Source organism: Tiliqua scincoides, chromosome 7 (assembly GCF_035046505.1).
Source record: "Tiliqua scincoides isolate rTilSci1 chromosome 7, rTilSci1.hap2, whole genome shotgun sequence".
Classification (NCBI taxonomy): Eukaryota; Metazoa; Chordata; class Lepidosauria; order Squamata; family Scincidae; genus Tiliqua; species Tiliqua scincoides.
This window is the reverse complement of record NC_089827.1, coordinates 4,223,166-4,246,115: the sequence shown is the minus strand read 5'-3', so window position 1 is coordinate 4,246,115 and position 22,950 is coordinate 4,223,166. Positions and strand designations below refer to the sequence as shown.

Here is a 22,950-nt window from a genome sequence, read left to right as displayed (position 1 = left end):
AGGCCCATAGCCAGGGAGACAGACCAGGGACAGACTGTGTGTGTGGAAGGGATTGTCACTCCTGAATCGGCCTTTTCAGCCACACTAGACGCTGTGCCAGAACCACCATTCAGAGCGTGATACCAGAGTCTTTCGAGACTGAAGGTTGCCAACAACAGATCTTCCCACCTGTTCAGGGTAAAGCACCATGCTTGTCTTTCACCCAGAGCCCACCCTGTCTAGCAGCTCTGTACCCAGTATTTTCAGCTGAGAAAGGTGCTACGCGACCCACCTGAAATTGGCTCACGACCCACAGTTTGAGAAATGCTGTACTAGAAGTTCAGCATGTCTGTCACTCTAACTCTTTTTCTGTCTCTATGATGAACATACTTAGTGCAGGGATAACTTTATTACTTATCAACATGAAAAGTTTGCCTCACCAAAGGCTGTTTTAGAAATGAGGCAGAAGTAACCATGTAATTCAGGCCTGCTTTTTTTTTTTTTAAATGGAGCATACCAGTGTCATTCAGTTTGCTGGCAGCTGGGGCAAAACTGCATCATGCCCCCCTCCCAGCACTTCCACTTATCCCCAAAGATACACTGAGTGCTCCGATAGTTACTGTAATGAAGGGTCAAGGGTCAGTGTGACCAGGTGGACCATTGGCCAGTGCCAACCACTGACACAGCCCATGAGGCTTACTCCCAGGTAAGTACACCTCAGATTGTAACCAGCTTGGAATTGCACCTACTTGGGAATGAGTCCAACTGAATTAAAGGGGATTTTGTTTCCAGAAAACAGCCCATGGGGCTTACTCCCAGGTAAGAACGCCTAGAATTGCAACCATATTTAGAATTGCACCTACTTGGGGATAAATCCAGTTGAATTAAAGGGGATTTTGTTTCCAGAAAACAGGCCCTGAGGCTTATTCCTAGGTAAGTACTGCTAGGATTGCAACCACTTTAGAACTGCACTTGCTTGGGATGAGTCCAACTGAATTAAAAGGGATTTTGTTTCAAGAAAACAACCCATAGGGCTTACTCCCAGGTAAGAACGCCTAGGATTGCAACCAACTGAATTGAATGGGATTTTGTTTCCAGAACACACGCACTGGACTGTCAAAGTGCACGATGGCCCTTACTGGGAAGTCGCCCTGCGCTCAATGGGGCCGGGCAGGTTTAGGATCGCCCTGCGCTGCTTGTCTCCAAGGGGAAAAAGTGGCCTCGTTGCTGCTGCCCAGAGTGAGCCCCCCTTGCGACGGGTGAGAGCGACCCCCAGGGCTTCCCCCCCCCCCGGATGGGCTGCGCAAGGCACGTCCAGGGCGCCTCCGCCGCAGCAACAAAGAGGAGGCTGCCGGAGACACAAAGCGCAGGCAGAGGCGGGGTGGGCGGGCCCGCAGTGGTGACTCAGCAGCCCAGCTGCCTGCATGCTCCGCCCCGCAGCCCTTACAAGGCGAGAGTGTCAGCGCCGCGGCTGGCTGGCTGGGTGTGCGCGCTCTGGGCAGGGGGAGATTCCCAGCCGGGCAAACCAGCCCTGCAAGTGAGGATGATGATGCTGAGAGAGTAACCAACCAACCAGTGGAGAGGCGCACCTTTGGCCAGGCTGCCCTGATCCTCCACTGGGCCGGCCCAGCAGTGGCTGATTGGAAGGAAGTTGCCACCTGGAAGGCGAGGTAAGGGCTTCTCCGTCTGTGCCTGGATCTCTCCCCCCCCCCCCCGACTTTGCACACAAAGGCTTCCTCTGCTGGGGAAAGGGGGGGGTGGAGAAGTCAACGTGCGCTTGCTGGGGGAAGGAATGAAGGGAGGAAACGGATGGAGCATAAACCTCTCCAGATGTGCGCACAGCAGAGGAGCCAAGAGTGTGGCAAAGGAGCTTTCCTCGCCCCCCCCACTCCACCACCCCCAAGTTAGTACCAGATGCCAATGGGAAAGCAATGCATCCTGGTGTTGCAAGGCTGAGCGTGTCCCTGCAAGATCCACAAGAGCAGATCTCTGGCTGAAGGCGAGATTCCCCCCCCCACCCGCTATCCCATTGTCAACTGTGGGGTGCTGTCATAGACATGGGTGCAAGAGCAGTGGGGCCTCACTCATTGGGTCTCTCTCTCTCTCTCTCTCCAGCATGCCACAAGCAGGAAATTAAAAACAAAGCAAAGGTGTGCCGGTGAATTATTTAGTTCCTTGCACCAGGAGCCTCCCCTCGGGGAGGGGGGGGCCTGGATGCATTTCAGTTTGGAATGCAGAAGGTGCATCCAAAAAATGTGGCTGGAGCAAGGGGCGAGCCCATCTTTCCTGCCTCTGGGTCCCATTCCCTTCCCACCTTAGTGGGGTGCATTTGTCTGCCGCTTTAAAAAGTCCCCTGGGTCACATCCATCTCTCCTCTATTTTCCTGTGGCTGGTTCCAAAGTCCTCTCTTCTTCTGCTGTGAAAAGTTTGTGCAGTGGTGCCATGCAACTTTTGCACACCAGAAGGGACTGGCAGGCAGAGAGACTCACAGCAGCTCTTGGGAGAACTCGGTGTCTCCAGGAAGAGGGTCTTTGTGGCTGTTGGATGGAGAATCCTGGGAGGGGAGGGGGGCTGCCTTAGCCCTGCATAATAATTCTCTATGTTGCTTTTGTCCTTAAATGGGCAGCCTTTGGCAAAGGCATTCTAATGAGCAGCGCATTGTGTTGGAGGCATCCCTTGGCCACAATTTGTGGAGTAAACACACCGTGATTTTTCTCTTTCTCGGTTCTTTGGCTGCCCAGGCATTTGTTCCACCACCACTGAAGTGGCTGCATTTCTGCCTGGCTGAACAATCTCGATAGTTTAATTTACTGGCTCTTTAGAAAAAATTGAATCTGGGCAGGAACTCGGTACAAATCTGAGAGTACAAAGGGTATGTTTATTCCTTACTCACATCTTTCTGTTTTTTCGATTTGTGTATGTAAAAGGACTTTGAATGTGAAGGGCTTAATTACGTTGTTCTGTGTCATGTCATCAATCTAAAGCGGCTCCATATGTTCTGCATATGGTGAACCACTGCATGGTATGGACTGTCTAAGCCGTGGAATTCTGACTCGGTGCATAGGCTTGGTGCTCTGGGCTCAGTAAGAGTTTGTGCATGTGCATTTCTGGCAAACTTTTCCAAGGAGGTTTTTTACAATAACATGTCAGAGGGATCAAAGAGATGTCTGTTCCTCAATCGGAAGGGTTGTTTTGATTTTCCATTGTTGCAATCGATTACTATGTACGGTGTGTGAACTGTTTTTTGAATATGCCAAACAGCCCAATCCTACCTAAATCCCTGTGCAATGTTGCAGCAGCGCTGGCATGGCTTCTGCTGTATCCCTTGGGTGATTTTTGGTTGCTGGAGGTCTCCTGTGTGTAAGGAGGCACTACTAATATCACTGGTGCAAGTCCAGGTTCATCCATGCAGGAGGATCAGGTCCAGGAAGGTGGTATAGATATGGTGCGCACCAGCATCACCGATCACGCCCCCTCCCAGGCCCGATCCGCCCACCCCATTGCCAGAAGGTCTTCCTGCTGGTGCACCTAGGCCTTTCGCTGTTGCAAAGCACTTTATGACACTTTTGCAACAGCACATGCTTGTTGAACATGTGTGCAGGCCCTCAATAGAATTTGGCCAAAGATGTATCACAGTAACTGAATATATGTGCTGGATAAGAATGTTGTGAACTTCACTAGTCTTCTGTCGCCTTTATGGTATATGACCTTCTAAACCAGAAGAGGCGTATTAAGCTTATACATATAATTAACATTTTGTGGGTCTTATCTGAAACAGACTCTCCCCCTTCCGCTTGAATGGTGTAACTTATTGCCATGAATAATTAACAATTTCCCTGCTGAGTGAGATTAAAGTTTTGTCTAGTTTGTCGTTTCCTAACCATTCAGATATCTGTGGGTGCTTACAAGCAGAACAAGAAAATGGCCTTCCCTTGTTTGATGCCAGTCAGTTTTTCAGATATGCTGCTTGGAAGTTTCATTTAAAGCGTTTCTGCCCAGCATTGCATATATGCAAGAGGGACCAAATGTGTACACCTGTGGGCCAGGCAGAAATAGGTTAATTGGTTACTAGCCATGACAGCTATAGTCTATAACTTATAGATTCATTTTCCAGGAGTTTCTCTATCCTTTTTTAAAAGTCATCTATGCAAGTGACCATCGCTATATCCTATGGAATCCTGTAAGTTATGTATTGAGTAAATCAGTATTACTTCTTGATCAATAGTTCAGAAATGGCATTGACTTTTATTGGTTGACTCTGAGCTCTGTTATTGAGAGAGGGATAAAAGTCTCTTCCTACCATTCATAATTTTGTAAGTCTTTCTTCCCTGCCCTTGGCTGTCTTCTGAATTTAAGAGCATAATGGAGAATCTTGGAGAATTCTTGGAAGTGACTTGCATGCCTTGCTTGCTGAATCAAAAGAATTCTGCCATCTCTTCTCTGTGAAATAATTTATTAATCTTCAGGATAACTTTATCCACAGTCTGTCTTCGAAGAAGTGATCCTATGGGATGGTATTAGCTGTTTGATTCAGTGTTGCTACTGAACCTATAGTATGGTACTGCCATATTATAGTGGCATTACCCGAATGAGACTTGCTGAACTCACAAACTTGCTTCGTATAGGTTCATCTTCCCCATAGAGTTTAAAAAGAAGACACCCAAACTTGGTGGAAGGCACCAATGCACAAAGGGAAGATGAATTGTGCCTGATGTGGCAGGTAATAGAAAAAAGTTAGGAGCACACATTGGAGTACTAAGAACATAAGAACAGCCCCACTGGATCAGGCCATAGGCACATCTAGTCCAGCTTCCTGTATCTCACAGCGGCCCACCAAATGCCCCAGGGAGCACACCAGATAACAAGAGACCTGCAAGGCTTCCTGGGAATTGTAGTTAAGAACATAAGAACAGCCCCACTGGATCAGGCCATAGGCCCATCTAGTCCAGCTTCCTGTATCTCACAGCGGCCCACCAAATGCCCCAGGGAGCACACCAGATAACAAGAGACCTGCAAGGCCTCCTGGGAATTGTAGTTAAGAACATAAGAACAGCCCCACTGGATCAGGCCATAGGCCCATCTAGTCCAGCTTCCTGTATATCACAGCCGCCCACCAAATGCCCCAGGGAGCACACCAGATAACAAGAGACCTCATCCTGGTGCCCCCCCTTGCATCTCCCTTACTCATGTTGTGTGTGTGTTGGGGAATTGTGCAGAGGCTAAAAAGCTGAGCTGTCCTGGGCAGTCATCTGATCAGGCTTCCTGAACTTTCTCAGCCTTTCTCAGTTTGCTTCTTAGAACCTTTAACTGTGTGTCTTGTTTCCAACTAGGGTAAAGCTTTTTGTTTTTGCTCAGTCGGAAGCACTGGGACTTTGCCGTGGTTAACCTGAGTACTTGCAGTTTCTGGAGTCTCTATGCCAGTGGGGCTCTCTCCAGCAATAAAGGTACAGCCCTGCTGGATTAAAAAAAAAATGGAGAGGAAAACCTGTCGACAGTTACATTTCTGAAAACTTCGGCACATGGAGAGACACTTGGCGATTAAAGAAACACTGTTTGTGTGACAGGTGGCCTGGAGTGAAATGTACTGTAAGGGTGTTGCTTCATGTCCCTTAGTGGCAAGGAATTGTTTGGCTGACTTGGGCAAAGGTGTTTTTTCTTCTGCAATGTGTTTTTATTTTTAGCATCTGGCATATAAGGTGTCCAACACTTGGCAGATAGGTTAAAGAGCAGCATTGTCTTACAGAGCTGGTTACAGTGTACCTCCTACAGCCCAGGGGAAAAAGGGAGAAGAGGTTCAAAGGTGGAGGGAAGGAATGGGTCTCAGAAATGAAATCAAGTCTCCAAGTGAATTGGCAACAGGGCAGAGGAAGTGGTTTGAGGGTCGATCACAGGACAAATAGTGCAGTTATCACTCGCAACCTGTACTTATCCAGTGAATTCAGAGGCTGATGTGCATGACTTTATGCATCTCTCTATTCTTGTAACAATTCTTTGAGATAGATTTATGCTAACTGTGGAGGTCCTTGCCACAGGATGTGTTGGTGACACCTGGCCTAGATGCCTTTTTTTTTAAAGGGGATTAGGCAGATTTCTGGAGGAAAATTGCATCACAATTTATAAGCCATGATGACTTGTATGTAACTTCCAGGTTTTAGTGGAAGCCCATCTCTGATGTGACAGATGCAAGGGAATGCTGACAGGATGCTGGTCTGTTGTCTTGTGTGTTCCTTGAGGCATCTGGTGGGCTGCTATGAAACTGGACTAAATAGGCCTTTGGCCTGATCCAGTAGGTCTTATGTAAGCTGAGAACCGGTGGCCTGAGTTTCATGGCCTAAAACTAAATTGTGTGAACACGCACACGAACCTTCTCTGGTCTTAATCCCATCTGATGCATCACAAGAGAAGCAATTCTATAGGACTAGATGGAATTGCTAAGGTTGGGAAGAGGAAAGAATCTTGATTCATTAGGTTCTGCGCTGTTTTATTGGGTGCCTGTAGGAGGTCTGTATTGCCTTAAAAGGAGATGAGATCTAAAACTACATACCTTGCTTGGGAAGGAAAACGTGAGAAAATGGCCCTTCTTCTTGAAGTCTGGCAATCAGCACGCTATTCAATAATTTTTTCCCCAGCATCTTTGAAAAGAGATTGCTTCGTATAGTCTTAACTTTAATTATTCACTGTATTCAGGACATTCTCCAGTTATTGCAGACATTCATGTACTGTCCAGAATGACTGTCACCTTCCTGCCCTGACATGAATTCTGATCTAGCACCAGTAGATTGAGAATTATATGAATGTAAGAAAAGCCCTGCTGGATCAAACCAAAGTTTCTCTTACTGTGATAATTCTTAGGTCTTAATTTATAATCAATAAAATATAATTAACAGATCTTCATCGCCAGGACCTTGAATCCTGCTTCTCATTTCTGCCTTTCGTTGTTCCAGATGATTCCTCCTCTTCCTCTCTTCACAGGCTAGAAAATGGTTCCCCTCCTGTAGTCCACCAAAAGAAAGATACCCTTCTCTCTGAACCCAAACAATTGGGTCAGCTGACAGATTTGTCCAGGCCCAGCCATGATCAGCTAATGGTGCACTGTGGCAATGAAATTAAAAAAAAGAAAAAGAAAAAGAAGATAAAAAGGCCAAAGACTTGACCTGAAGACTGAAGCACTGAACCAGTGGTGTAGCTAGAGGGGGTGCAAAGCACTAAGCTTTGCAGGGAGCCTCACCATAGCATGCGAGAGGCCTTTCTCCTTTGGAGCCATTCTGGACAGGGGGAGCAAAACAGAAGCATTCATTTTGCCCAGAATGGCTCCAAAGGGTAGGGAAAGAGGTCGCTTGCATGTCACAGTGAGGCTCCTTGCAAAACTTAGTGTTTTGCACCCCCCAGCTATGCCATTGATCTTCCCAAATCTGTTACCTGATCCCTTTTTCTTCCTGGAGCTGATTCACTTGGGAACCCTCTGCATATCGAACATGCGCTCTACCAAATAGTGCACTTCTCTGTCACAGCAGGGCTGGTCACACTTTGTGAAACACGTTTTTGGTTCTTTCAGAGGACAGCGTGAGTAGCTAAAATTATCTCAAACTGTTCTGGGAAGCACATACAGAAGAGTGACCTTCTGAAGTACCATTTCCAACTCTCTGGAAAGAATATAACTCAAAAATGTTTAAATAGGAATTAGATCGGTGAGGGGGTCTGCTCTGGATACATGGATTTTTATAAAGCTTGTCTATAAAGCTTGTCTACTGTACCCAAAACTCAGTTTCTGACCATTCCTCACACTCCAACCAAGAAACAGAAGCCGTTGTGGGACTCTGAGCATATTGAAACTGGTTTGATTCTCAGTGGCTGAGGTCACCAGGGACAGGGAACAGGTTTAACTTCTTCCCAAGTCATGTTTTTTTTTCCTTTTACATAACTTTCTCCTATAGCCTTTCTTCTGCATAACCAAATGCCTTCATTCCTATGGAGAAAAGGCATATAGCTGTCATTGGACTCTAATATGCTGAGGTGAAATTTACCTTCCACTAGGTTCCCTGCAGTATGCACGCGTGCCTTCCTTCATGTATCATAAACCCATCGCAATAATTGGCAATTCACAAGTTGAGATATTAAAGCAAGGGGCATTTCATCTACCCAGGACTGCATCAGTAAGCAAGGCCTTCCCTTTTGAGTACAGTTGGCAGGGGTTTTGTCAAAATTGCAGATTTGACTTGGTGTGGGTTCCAAACCTGTGTTGGAGGGCCCCACAAAACCTCCCCTATGCGACCAGAAGCACTTTCTGCGCTTCCCCAGGCCTCAGAAAGCCTCCTTGAGGTGTCAGAAAAGCACTTCTAGTTCTTGCAAAAATCTCTGGTCGCAACCAGTAGGTTGCTTCTGAAGGTCCTCTGTTGCCCAGACCCACAGATTTGATTATCCATGGTTTTTGGTATCAGCGGGGGTCTGGGAATGGATCCTACAGCCGGGGTCTGGGAATGGGTTTGGTGTTTCTTATATTCAGTGCATGAAGTCTCCCAAATATTAGGATTTTTTTTCAGGATTCAGAGAGCTGAATGTGTGGTCATGTATCATTCCGTACCAGTGAGCACACTGGATATCATGCATTCAATGTGATTTTATTATTTTCAGTCAGACAAAGGACAGTGAACAAACATGAGGTCACATGAATGTTATACAGAAAGGGCACTGTACGAAAGAGATACCGTGTCATTCCTATCCTGTACACAAAAACCAACACATTCTGACTGAAGGAGCCATGCCAGTCAAGGACAGACCTCAGTGACAACATCCACATCAGCAAGTATTGGACACCCACGCCTTCATCTCATATCAGCTGGCAGGCCATGATAATGACGTGTCATAGCCATGACAAATTGGGGCACACAGACCCATTGAAGCCCACTTCTCTCATGCGCAGTTTTTCTGATGGTGCGTAGGTTTTTTGTATGCAGTGTGATTGCAAATGGCATCATGTGAAATTGAAATTATGTAAATTGAGACTTTCGTGCACACACACTCTCTTGAACCTGGTTTAGCTGTTGGCTTCTGACAGTGGCCAGGCAGGAACAATGGGGTGCATTGGCTCTGGTTATCTGTGACATGGAGAGTAGAGTCAACCTACTCAAAGTAGTCCTGAGATTGGGACTTACATGTGTGGTTCCCAGCTCCTCTACTTTGTGTTGGAATATAATGCCCAAAGTGGATCATATTGGGTTTACCTGTGCTTGAAAACCCCCAGATCCCCCTTTTCAGTTTGGTGTCTGAAATTTACACCTAGAATTAAATGTAGTACAGCCCCGTTGGAACACTCTGTTTTATGCTTGGCCTGGTGTGTGAGCGTTTGCATGAACCCCAAACTCTCTTGCCCTGGTTGCCATGCTGATTGCATTCTCAGTAAAGTAATGCCTAAATTGTCAATTTGTTTTGCAGCATACCTGTTGTTCAGTCCTCTTGGTGCCGTATGGGTGAGGGCAGTATTCTGTCAACCAGGTGCTATACACTTGTTGTTTTGTCTTGACCTGTGTTCCGCTGCTCCCAGTCTCAATGGGAACACCAGACTTGTGAAAGTGCTACTCTCAGGCTCTTTCTTAAATTGTCATATGAGGTGCTTTCCTTTTTTGTCTGATTTCATTCAACCTTCCACATCATTCATCAACATTCTTATGTTTGTTGGAACACTGTTGGAACACTTATGTTATTGGAACATCTAGCTGTTGCACTTAAAGAGACACAGTCAAGAGGGAATTTACAGAGATTTGTCATTTTAAAGAAATTATATGATTGTATTGCATTTTGGTCTGATAGTGTTGCACATAAAAAATTTGGCAAACTTAAATCTGAGGTCCAGGCCAAGTGCCCTCCTCAGTGGCCTAGAGCAGTGGTTCTCAAGCTTCTAGCACTAGTTAGTTAGTTGGCAACCTTCAGTCTCGAAAGACTATGGTATCGCGCTCTGAAAGGTAGCACTAGCACTAGCACTGGGACTCACTTTTTAGAATAAGAATGTGTCAGGACCCACCAGAAGTGATGTCATGACCAGAAGTGACATCATCAAGCAGGAACATTTTTAACAATCCTAGGCTACAGTCCTACCCACGCTTACCTAGGAGTAAGTCCCATTTGTTATCATTGTTAAAAGCATATACACAGTAGCCTGTTAAAAAGTATAGATGTATTATATTTCCCCAAATGCAGTCATATCCCATGGTTGCATCAAGTCTAAAATATTAAAAATAAAATGCTGAAATGAATGGAGACCCACCTGAAATTGGCTCACAACCCACCTGGTGGGTCCCGACCCACAGTTTGAGAAACACTGGCCCGGAATGTTGACATGCATGCCTGTTTTAAGATAAACAGACAATCATTCATTTAGGAGGTAAGCATTTCCATTGCAGTATAGTGTGATCAGCAGTAAGCAGCAAGTAGACCAGGTGTAGAAATTCTGTTCCCTTAATAGGTAACTTTATAATAAGGTTGCCCAATGTTATGTACACTGTTTGTCCCAACACGGCATGAAATAATTCGACTGGTCCACCTGCGCACCCTTGAACAATTTGCAGCCGTCAGAATACCTGCTTGATTAGCCTAGCCCAAAAGACCAGGAAGTGCCACTCGCTCAGGATGGTTTGATATGTTCTGTTTTATCCCAGGTGAGCTTACGACAGATATGAATGGTGTTTATTGTTTTATGACCGTGGCTATTTATATGTTAAGTTTTATTGCATCCTTATGGATTGTGAGCCACCTTTAGACCTCTGGGAGGAAAAAAGTATACGTTCAACCCTCTGCATCCATGGGGGTTCAGTTCCTGGCACCCCTGTGGATGCCGAAACCTGCAGATCAATGAATCCGTGGGTCTGGGTCCTCCCTGACTTCTGAACATAACTGGAAGTATCTTTCTTTCACGTCCAGGAGGCTTTCTGAGGTCTGGAGATGTGCTTCCGATTGCATCTGGGAGGTCAGGTGGGGCCACCCACTGCAGGTTAGGAAACTGCATTGAGTCACATCTGTGGGTTCTGAACTGCATATAAAAAGGGCCCACTTTTCTCTCTCTATGTGTAATATATATATATTGTGAAATAGTTGGCAACCTTCAGTCTCGAAAGACTATGGTATCGCGCTCTGAAAGGTGGTTCTGGAACAGCGTCTAGTGTGGCTGAAAAGGCCGATTCGGGAGTGACAATCCCTTCCACACCGGGAGCAAGTGCAGTCTGTCCCTGGCCTGTCTCCCTGGCTATGGGCCTTCCTTCTTTGCCTCTTAGCCTCAGACTGTTGGCCAAGTGTCTCTTCAAACTGGGAAAGGCCATGTTGCACAGCCTGCCTCCAAGCGGGCCGCTCAGAGGCCAGGGTTTCCCACTTGTTGAGGTCCACTCCTAAGGCCTTCAGATTCCTCTTGCAGATGTCCTTGTATCGCAGCTATGGCCTACCTGTAGGGCGCTTCCCTTGCACGAGTTCTCCATAGAGGAGATCCTTTGGGATCCGGCCATCATCCATTCTCACGACATGACCGAGCCAACACAGGCGTCTCTGTTTCAGTAGTGCATACGTGCTAGGGATTCCAGCACATTCCAGGACTGTGTTGTTTGGAACTTTGTCCTGCCAGGTGATGCCGAGAATACGTCGGAGGCAGCGCATGTGGAAAGCGCTCAGTTTCCTCTCCTGTTGTGAGTGAAGAGTCCATGACTCGCTGCAGTACAGAAGTGTACTCAGGACGCAAGCTCTGTAGACCTGGATCTTGGTATGTTCCATCAGCTTCTTGTTGGACCAGACTCTCTTTGTGAGTCTGAGTTTGGCTTACAATCCATAAGGATGCAATAAAACTTAACAAACAGTCATTGTCATAAAACAATAAATCCATTGGCTAGGAACAACAATAAAATTGAAGGCAAACATGAACCATGTAGCAAGGCACTTGGATGAACAAAGGTTTTTTGTTGCTTTCAATGAGAGAACCAGCCAGCAGCTGATGGCCCTAATGATCTTGCTTAGAAGGCAGTGCCACTTGTCCCATAAAGCCCTGTGTGAAGTTACTGGCTGGCAGTAGAATGACAGAGGCCCTGACATGCAATCTAGGGATTCTGTTAAATGACTTGGTTTCACATTGAGTCGTTGGGGGTCTGTTAGACAATGGTGTGAGTGGTATACTGGCAGCTCTTGGGGTCATGGCGCCTCCATAGCCCTTTCTACCTGGCTCAGCTAGGTGCCACCACCTTGAATCCTGTAAGATCCAATATGGGGACACCCAAATCTCAAAGATATGGGTGCCACCATCTTTGATCTTGTGGGATTTTGTGAGATCCAAGATGACAGTGTCTAGGAGAGTTGGTAGGAAGGACGTCTGGGGACTTCCCGTAGTGCCTCTGAGCGTGCTGTGGTATCCTAAGGTGCCATGGCGCGCAGTTTGGGAACCACTGCTCTAGGTCTACTTCTCCCCCAACCTTCAGTCTCGAAAGACTCTGGTATCGCGCTCTGAATGGTGGTTCTGGAACAGCGTCTAGTGTGGCTGAAAAGGCCAATTCGGGAGTGACAATCCCTTCCACACCGGGAGCAAGTGCAGTCTGTCCCTGGTCTGTCTCCCTGGCTATGGGCCTTCCTTCTTTGCCTCTTAGCCTCAGACTGCTGGCAAAGTGTCTCTTCCAACTGGGAAAGGCCATGCTGCACAGCCTGCCTCCAAGCAGGCCGCTCAGAGGCCAGGGTTTCCCACCTGTTGAGGTCCACTCCTAAGGCCTTCAGATCCCTCTTGCAGATGTCCTTGTATCGCAGCTGTGGTCTACCTGTAGGGCGCTTTCCTTGCACGAGTTCTCCCCCAATGCGCATACATATGCTCATATTAAAAATGAGCATTTTGAGTCCAGAAAGTACTTTTGGTAATTTGCATTTTTGCAATAAAATGGCACCTTTAAGAATTTTTTTATGGCCAACGTGGCATTCTTCATGTCTTTGCTAACCACACCTGAAACTTAAAGGAAAACATTTCCTTTTGGAGAAGAACTTTCTGTTTTTTTCTTTGCTTTGCTGTCCAGATTAAAGGGGGGTGAGTTCATGGCAGTTAATAGCTGCCCAGAAGTGGGAGGTTTGGGCCAAGTGGTTGCTGGCAGGTTCAAGAGTTGCAGGATTTGTGTGAAAAAGGGTTAGAGGAAAATGAAAACGCACCGTCTTTGCAAGGTGAGCCTTCTCTGCAGTTGGTTTAACACGCTGCGCTTTCTTTCTTGGATCTGCTCTTGTCCTGCGGTGTAGCGTTTCTCGGACTGACCACAGGTGCATGGAGGGGAAAACAGACCATTAGAACATATGGAAGCGGTGCCCACCCCAATGGCTGCACCCACTGACTCGTTCCCATATGAGTAGGGCGGTACACCCCTCTCTCCTCTATTGTGAAGACCTTGGCAGGACCTTCTCATTAAAAAAAAAAAATGCTCCTCCGCTTTCTCTCTCCAGAGACTAACTATAGCTAGCGACAGGAAGGAACTTGCAGAAGCCTCTGTTATCCTCTTGCTGGGGAAGAGGAACTTAAAATTTTTGCCCAGCCCACAGGTGTACACCTTTGATTCCTGTTGCGTATATGCAACGTTGGGCAGAAATGGCTTAAGGAACCCTTTGTGCGTCGGCTTGCGTGGGAGTTGAAATGCTGAATGTGGCTGTATGGGAGTGCTGGCGTTGATGGCCAGATGGAGTCTGCCTTGAGCCTCTGGCCCACCAGTTAAGAATATTCACATGCTGCTTTTAAACCAAAAGTTGAAGTAGCCTGCCTGTAGTCTCATTCCTGTGTCAATTGTGTTGCTTTTGCAGCACCTTCTCCGGCGCTATGGTGATTGCAGCTGTCAGACTGCTGGCAGAGCACATTCTTCTCTTTTTGCAAACTGTTGTGCTAGCTAGACTGTTTGTCTTGCCACCGAAACCTTCTCCACCCTAGATGGGAAATGTAGAAAAAAGCCACAATGGCTCGAAAACACAGTTTGTCTCACCTTCATGAATTGCACATAGATGATGGTTACCTTGATCAAAAGAAGGAAGTGTTGGTTTCCAAACACACAGCTCGGAGCAGTCTTCTGGAAATCTTTCATCAGAGTAGAACAAAGAATGATACAACTTTTTTTTTAAAGTTTTGTGTTTTAAAAATAGTTGCTCATGTAAGCGCAAAGCTAATTTGTAATGTTACTAGTTTTCCCTATTGATTGAGGGTAGAAGGAATGATCTAAAGGAGGATGGGATGAACTTGGAATGCACAGGTCTACACATATTTTGCTGTCTTAAAACGTAGACCTATTAATGGGTATATTTGGGGTACTGAATTCCAAAATGACATTCGTTTTGTCTCATTGGTTCACATTTTTGGGAGGGTACGGCGCACCCACCTTATATGCCGATTCAAGCAGCTTCCTTGTGAGGAAGCTGACGCCCTGGCTGCTTTACGAGGAAGCTGCTTGAATTAGCATATATGGTGGCTATGCTACGCCCCCAAAATGTGAGCCAACTGGGCAAAACCAGTGCCATTTTAGAGTTCAGTTCTCCAAAAATATTGTAAACTTGTTCAGTCATCCTTGGCAACTGAAAAATGGTGGTTTTTTTTGGTAGGTTTGTGATGGCTTCCTCCAGGGAACAACAATATTGGGGGCAGGGCAGGGATCCAAATCAAGCCCAGTTCAGAGAATGACTTCCTGGGAAAAAAACAGGGTTAGGAAAAGGGGGTGAAAATGCAAAGGATACTTTAGTATTTTATTTTTATTATTGAAATTTGCATTAGAAATTGTTTTTTTCCCCCAGGAGGGCCAGCAATACAAGTCAATATTATAATATCAAAATAGCAGCCATTTTAAATAGGAAAGAGTTCTAATAAGTGATGCAAATACAGTGACAAGGAATATGTGGGCAAAAAAAAAAAAAAATGGACAGCAGACCCAGCTGATCTTATCTGGCTTGTCTGAAAGCCTGGCCTTGCAGTTCTCTGACTCAGCTCCGATTTCTCAGTGCTGAAATGCTTATCCTGATGTGTATGGAAAATTGTGAGCCCCCTGCAAGCATCAGAAACTCCCTGTATGTAGAAAACTCCAGGTGGAAGGCTGGGCTAGAACACTTCTCCTTCTTATATCCAAGCAGGCACTTCTGTTCTTTCATTAGCCTTGGTTTCTCATGTGCACAAGCCAGGATAACTAGTAATTGTGCAGGTTTCCAGTGGGAATGGGGAGGAGGGGGGTGTGTGGACCTGCCGCATTCCTGATTGTGTGAATCCACCCATTGATGACATTGATGATGGTTCAAGTAAAGACTTGTGCGTATGAATGAGCCAAAGCAGGATTATGGTCTGCCAGCTCAAATGCGGTGTGTTGCCCTGACAAGCAAATGCCCATGGAAAGGATCCTAGCCTGGGAAGTGTGAGTACAGCAGATAGGAATCTCTGCACTCCTCCTTCGGAGCTGGGAGCTCATTTCTGTGACTGCTCTATATAGGTGCTCTGGGTGTCTTTGAAGCTCACTGTGACATTGGAGATGGTGGTTGGTGATGAACACAAATCCTGGCTGGCTACGAAGGCCGGCTAAAATTTATGCCCCTCTTGCGTGCCTCCCCAATTGTGTGGTGTATCCATAGTAGTGCAAGTAAGGGGCAAAAGCCCGCTTCCCTGGCTTGCTGGCCAGCACATGCACTGCTGCCCACACAACAATGGCACCATCTCTTGTTTGGGATTTGTGTTACAATGTTCTTGGGGAAAAATTGGATGCCTCTGGGGGCTGAAGGGCATTTCAGTTTGATACTAAAAGGTATTCTGAAATGCCTTACTCCTTTCTTCTTCGCTTCCCTTCATCGTCGGCCTTTACAGCGTTCAAAGTTGCAATACTATGTAGATTCATGTGTGTTGGAAGAATTGTGGTCTCCACACATACCTCGGACTCAGCCAGAGCAGTCTCAAACTCTTGGACACACACACACACACACACACACACACACACACACACACACACACACACACACACACACACTCACACACACACACTGGGTGCTGTTGTATAATACTTTTATTTCAAGATGTATAAATCTTGAGAATGGCCTTATTGCTCTGTGCTGATATTTTTTTAATACTCATTTAAGTAGTGTTCATAAGTAAACAATTCAAATTCCTCTGGCCTGATTGTGTGGCACTGAAACTGGGTGGCTACAGGCCAGGACTTGACTAATGGAAAACTGGAAGCTGATATATGTTGCAACAGAAATCATGGGGAGCTACAAAGTGCAATGATGCAAAAACAGATGCACACGCCACATTTTTAACTCTGTTCAATGGCTGTGACCGGTGGTGTGGCTAAAGAGGGTGCAAAGCACTAAGTTTTGCAAGGAGCCTCACTGCAGCCTGCAAGGGACCCCAACCCCTCCTCTTCAGAACAAGGCAAATGCCTCCTTTTTGCTCCTACCACCCAGAATGGCTCCGAAGGGACCGCTTATACACTGCAGTGAGGCTCCCAGCAAAACCTAGCACTTTGCACCCCCTCTAGCTATGCCACTGGCTGTGACTAACTAGCAGCTTGCTCATCCTACTAACTGCTTATTAGCTGAAAATTGTGTGTGTGTGTGTGTGTGTGTTTTACAGCTTTAACTGGAGTTGCATTTTAACATGCTTTTCTGCAGACCAGTACAAGGGCCAAGGTGATATAACAGTCCCCAAAACAGCAATTCCCAAACTGTGCTGTGAGAGCTGCTGGGTTACTGAAAAAAAAAAGGGGCTTCACTGTGCATTGGATAGATTCCTGTTGTACCTCTGCCCGAGTTGCTGATCTTAGCTTGTTGCCTTCCAATCACAAGTCGTGCCTAGAGCAGTGACTTGTACAGAAACACAGGGCTAGGTTCCTTTTGAGGGCAGAAAACTCTTACTCTTATACGGGGGGGGGGCATATCCGTGGATCCCTTATCCATGGATTCAGTTATCTGCAGATCAGATATGCCTCCCTGCACGTGCCCCCTCTGGAGGGCTTCTGCAGGCCCCCCCCCAATGCCTTATAAAGCATTAAAAAGTCACTTAATGGTTTCTCTGTGAAACCAGAAGTTGCATAATTCCTATTGCCAAGCTCAGTCTGAGACCAGCAGAGTCCAAAGACAGACTTCCTCAACCTCTGCTGAGCTCAGAAGCTCCTCTGCTTCTGTTGCATTTGCGTAGGGTACAGTGTGCTGACCCATAGCTTTGTTTATTCATGTGTTTTGGCATCTGCAGGAGTTCTATTACGGGTTACAAGCCATGATGTGCATGTGCAACCTCCTGATTTTAGAAATGGGCTATGTCAGAATGCCAGTGCAAGGGAGCGGACCAGGATGCAGGTCTCTTGTTATCTGGTGTGCTCCCTGGGGCATTTGGCGGGCCGCTGTGAGATACAGGAAGCTGGACTAGATGGGCCGATGGCCTGATCCAGTGGGGCTGTTCTTATGTTCTAGGAACAGAACCCCCATGAGTGCTGAGAAACAACTGTATAGTACTCTAGCCTCTAGTGCAATATTTAGCAAACAGTGGGTCACGACCCACTAGGTGGTTCACAAGCAAATTTCAGGTGGGTCATGTAGCAGCATCTAGCTGTCACTGAAAATGCAAGGCACAGAGGTGCTGGGCAGGGTGAGGTCCTGTGGGGAGAGAAGCATGGTACTTTACCCTGAACAGGTGGGAAGATGGGGTGTTGGAAAGGGGGGGAGGGCTGTGTGGTTGGAGAAGGATTCAAGTCTACCTTCTGCTTTGACTTCCTAGCAGGAGTGTTTGAATTCCGAGCTATGCAAAATAACAGCACGAGAGTGTTGTGGAATGGGACCTTTGGCTGGTTGTGGCTTGGGTTTGAAGCCTAAATTGATGATGTCACTTCTGGCCATGACATCACTTCCAGGTTAATGGCATCACTTCTGGTGGGTCTCCACAGATTGTCATTCTAAAAAGTGAGTCCTGTTGCTAAAATGTTTGAGAACCACTGCACTATCTGTAATCCACAATCACATTTTTAAAAAAATCCTTCCCCATCACATCCCACCCCCCTCTGGTCCCATCATCAACGAGAACAGTGACCTTTATTAGTTTTAGTTTTAAATTAGGGAAGCATTTTATCGGAAGGCAAGCTTGACTCATTTGCATGTGTGCTCTCATCAGACTTCGTTTGTTTTCCTCTGGGCGGTACTTCTTCCAGGTTTTGCATGTTGCCCCAAGCATTCTATTGAGAACTGCCTTAAGGTGATTTGGAAGCAAGACTTGGTGCTTTTCTCAGTGGGTCAGATTCGGTCTGGAAGTTTTCCTTCTAAATATGGCTTGCTTTAAACGTGTGCTGGATAAAATAGCATGTTAAACTACTTAAATGAGATCGCAAGCCATATCGGCCATATTTCCGTCTTAGTCTGCCTTCCTGACCAGTAAACCACATTCTCTACAGATGGCAAGGAAGGGAGAAAGATCTATTTTTTTTTCCTCAACTCTCACTGGCTGTGAACATGTATTTATTTTAGGTGAATATATGTGGAAGTGCACAGCCTTTCAGGACACTTCCAAACTCCAATTGCACAAATGGATGCATTTTGTTGTGCTGAATTCTTTTATTTTGTGATGGAAGTGCCGTTAAAAATCTGGAGCAATCAGCAAGCTAGCAAGGGGTTTAGGAAAACATTTTCTGTAAAAGCTCTTATCGAAGGGACATGGTTGGGGCTGGTTTTTTCTGGATTTGTGTGCATGCACAAGGTGGCATAACTAGAAGGGGTGCAAAGCACTAAGTTTTGCAGGGAGCCTCACCGCAACATGCAAGCAGCCCCTCCCCCTCACCTGTGGAGCCATTTGGGGAGAGCAAAACAGAGGCATATGCTTGCATGTTGCTGCCTGTAAAACTTAGTGCTTTGTACCCCTCTAGCTTTGCCAGTGTGTGTGTTCTTCCACCTAGCTAGGGGTTCCTGTAGGTTTTGTGTGTATTGTTAGCAAATATACTTAGCTTGCTTACCTGAGATTTTTTAATTGTATTTTATGCAACTTTTAAAAAAAATCATAAACTTCGAAGAACCTATGAACTTCAGTGGGGTAAGAATCTCTAATATAGAAGTGAAATGTGTTGGCAGTGGAAAACTGAACCACAAGCTGAACAAATTAAAGCAGGCATTTTTAATTTTTTTCTGAAATATGCAAATGTGTGGTGCGTCTAGTTGGGAAGCAGGCAATGATCCTCGCTTGTAATGGGAGTGTTGGGCTTGTGTGTTTTGAATCTGATTTGTCTGGCTTGGAAAATGTAACCTCAGAAGGCTGACTGTATGCAAAAGCCCAGTTGATGCAGTTCGTTTACTGCCTACTTGGTTGCTCCATGTGTGAATTGAGCATGTTAATCCCCAATAAGGTGAAATCTGCACATATGATGTTGGTGGAGATGTTAAATTTAAAGCAAGTGAAAGTTCCATGGCAGTTTCACCCAGGTTGTTTGATTCACACACACAAGTAGTGTGAATCATAGAGTTGGAAGGGATCAACAAGGTCATCTAGTCCAGCCCCCTGCCTGGAGAAGGGAATCCTCCTAGAATATCTCCAACAGGTGTCTATCAAGCCTCTGCTTGAAGATCTCCATTGAGGGAGAATTCACCACCTCCTTTGGCAATCTGTTTCACTGCCGAACTGCCCTGAATGTCAAGAATTTCTTCCTGATGTCTACCTGAAATCTCTCTTGTACCCTTTGGATCTGGTTCTGCTTTTGGAATGAGAGAGAGAGAGAGAGAGAGAGTGTCCAGAGAGTGGTGTTAACTCCCTTGGAGTTCAGCATTTGTAGGGCTAATTCAGTGTCAAACTCAGCTCCACAGTAATGTGACTGTTAAACGTTGCATACAGGCTCTGTAAGGAAGTTCTGTAGCCTCTCTTGGGCCCAGTGCAGCTGTCATTACACCACCTGTAGATCCTGTCTAGTTGAAATGTGAATGCCTCTTGAATGATTTGAAGTTTGGTTTGACCCCATTTTTGAAACTCTGAAAAGCGAAAGCGCCAGTGCTGTTGGTGGCACGGCTCCCATTAGTGTTACTTTGTGATTTCCTTGTTCTGTTAGACGTTGGCTTTGTTGGTTGCAAAAACCTGTAAAAGCAAAGGACTTGCCAAATCCCTGTGCATAAGGAATCTGAACAGCAAGTGACCTCTGGCTTTGGCTGCCTTTCAAACTTGAATTCTTTATGGTTTGGCTTCTCTGCTCTACCCAGTTCAGGTGGTACAAGGGGTGTCAACGAAATGAGATGGCTTAACACTTGAAATATATGTAAGGGTGCTTGTTCTGGACACTCTTAAGTTGATTTTTACATACTTTGGAGCCTGAATTAGCAAGAGGAGCTCTGTGGCATAGCTAGAAGGGGTGCAAAGCACTAAGTTTTGCAGGGAGCCTCACCGTGGCATGCGAGCAGCCCCGCCCCCTCCCTTTAGGAGCCATTCTGGGTGGGGGGAGCAAAAGGGAGGCATTTGCCTCTGTTTTGCCCCCCCCCCCCCGCCTAGAATTGTTCCAAGGGGCAGGGGCTGCTAGCACATAATGGGGGGGCTCCCTGCAAGACTTAACGCTTTGCACCCCCTCTAGCTACAACAGTGGAGAAGCTACCTTGTAAAGCTGCCTTGAGAGTCCTTAAGTGTGGTGGAAAAGTGGGGTATAAATCTCTTAAATGAGGATTTCTGCTTGCTTTATGCAGTGTTTCTCAAACTGTGGGCTGGGACCCACTGGGTGGGTTGCGAGCCAATTTCAGGTGGGTCTCCATTTATTTCAATATTTTATTTTTAATATATTAGACTTGATGCTACCATGATATGTGACTACATTGGAGAAATGTTACAGACGTGAACTTTTAATAGGCTGTTTTGTTTATGCTTTTTACCAATGGGACTTACTCCTAGGTTAGTGTGTGTAGGATTGCAGCCTAGGATTGTAAAAAAAAATTCCTGCTTGATAATGTCACTTCTGGTCATGACATCACTTATGATGGATCCTGACAGATTCTCATTCTAAAAAGTGGGTCCCGGTGCTAAAAGTTTCAGAACCGCTGCCCTATAGGCTTGAATCTTTCCCATTTTGTCCTTGTATTTCCTCTTTTGTTTAAAGAGCCCCTGTTGTGGAAGGGATGAGATTGCTGCATTCTGGTCCTTGGAGCTAAGCAGTTTCACCCCCTCTACCACGTGGACTCTTTAAAAGAAATGTGGAGCTTGCTTGGAATGACTCCAGTTTACAGGACGAAGCAAGTGGCAAGCGTTGTAAAGTGGCGTTCACGGGTGACTCCTCTCAAGCGGCCCCAATGTTACAGAAAATTGAGTAAGTTGAAGAGTGCCTGTTGGCTGTGGTCTGGGATAGAGGACCTGCTGTTGTGTCCAGTAGAAATCTAGCCAGCTTGTGTGCAGCAAAGAATCAATATCTAGCAGGTGATATGAATCATCCATCAATAGTGTGAGTGATAAGATGAAGATCTTATCTGCTTACTAATATCCTGAACAAGAATTTCATTATTGTGTGGCTCCTTGTGTTGTTTCCCTTTAAGGAGAATGTAACATTGGATAGTTATAACATTTCCTTATCTAGAAAACTTGTTTGTCTGAAATGTAACCTATATTGACCAATATGTCCTTTTCCTCTTTTTTTTAAAGTGGATTTTTGTCTCCTGTGTTATAAAATAGACCACATGCTATAATTTTAGAATATTGTTTCTGTGGAATATAGAGGAACAATAATAAATGTGTGGTAGTAAGTAGATGCAGATATGTGTCGCTTAATGATGGGAAATGCATTAAAGGCAGAATCCTAACCAGGTCTACTCAGAAGTAAGTCCTATTTTGTAACCTGTATTGCTAGCACTTTGCCCATAGGCATAACCAAGCAATTCTTTGTCTCCTGTTCCTGTCCCATTTTATCAGTAAGAAAAACAGTATATTTCTGATCTGAATGAAGTATGCATTGAGTTTTTAAAAATTGCACTGCGTACATGTAGGAATTCAACTTGCACAGCTAGATTCCCTCTTTCATTCAGCAGAAGCTAGGGATGCTTGCTTTGCAACTATGAAGGCTACATGCAGCTTCTTGCAGCTGTGGTGGGAAAACTCAGACATGGAAGATTTCACGCTGTCTTTAGTAGCCCATTTAATGTAAACTTGCCCAATTTCAAATTGCGGATGTAGTAATCTGAGCAATGGTCTCAAGTTTTCCTAGGAAACCTTCTTGTCCTGCTTTTTGATGATGTACTCTGCTAATAACTTAATGCAGGGGTTCCCAAACTCCTTAACTTGGTGACCCACTGCATTGTCAGTGGTGGCACTCTAGGGCCTGCCAAAGCCAGGATGCTACAAGATAAAATGCTGGATGACTTGGAAGTTGTTTCTGGGTCGTGCATGTGCACCCTGCTTTATTATCTGCTTTGTGCTGTGTTCCCCAAAGTGTGTGCTGTGACCCACCAGCACGACATACACTTTGGAAAATATGTTGCACCATGGCTGATAATGCATGTGACCCAGAAGTAACTTGTGGGTTGTCCTCCATTTTAACGTGTAGCATCCTGGCCTCAGTAGGTCCACGACCCACCAAAAATCAAGTCATAACCCACAGTTTGGGAAATGCTGTCTTAAGTGTCCACCGGCCTCAGTATGGTAAACTTGAGTAGAATTCTGCTATGAAGCCAAGCCCATTGCCTAAGGAACATGTGTGCTGAAACTTGAAGGATTCCATACACTGCATATTGAAGTTGGTGTCTTTATCTTGGACAGTCAGTGTCGGTGCGAGTGTGTTGCTATTAAGAAAGTAATAAAATAAATCCCCTGTTTGTGGTTATTAGCACTCAGCAAATCCTATTAGAGGCCAGAAGTCTTGCCTCTAGATGCCTGGGCTTCTGTGAATTTCCAGGGGGAAGCCGTGCTATCGTTAAGGCTTTATTCATACTGCTGTGTATTAGAAATCTGACCAGTGTCTTCCCGACAGCGTGTAGGGACGTTACCTAGAGATATTTCCTGTTATCTTGGCAGGAAAATCCCTGTTCTCA

The 22,950-nt window shown here is 45.8% G+C and overlaps 1 protein-coding gene across 1 annotated transcript in view; it reads left to right on the top strand.

Moving 5' to 3' along the window:
- The first annotated feature begins 1,444 nt into the window (after positions 1–1,444).
- FAM107B (family with sequence similarity 107 member B) overlaps positions 1,445–22,950 on the top strand; it is a 51,344-nt gene continuing 29,838 nt past the window's right edge. The window contains exon 1 of the mRNA XM_066634252.1: positions 1,445–1,649. The gene's annotated coding sequence lies outside the window, so the exon portion shown is untranslated. The remainder of the gene's footprint in view (positions 1,650–22,950) is intronic.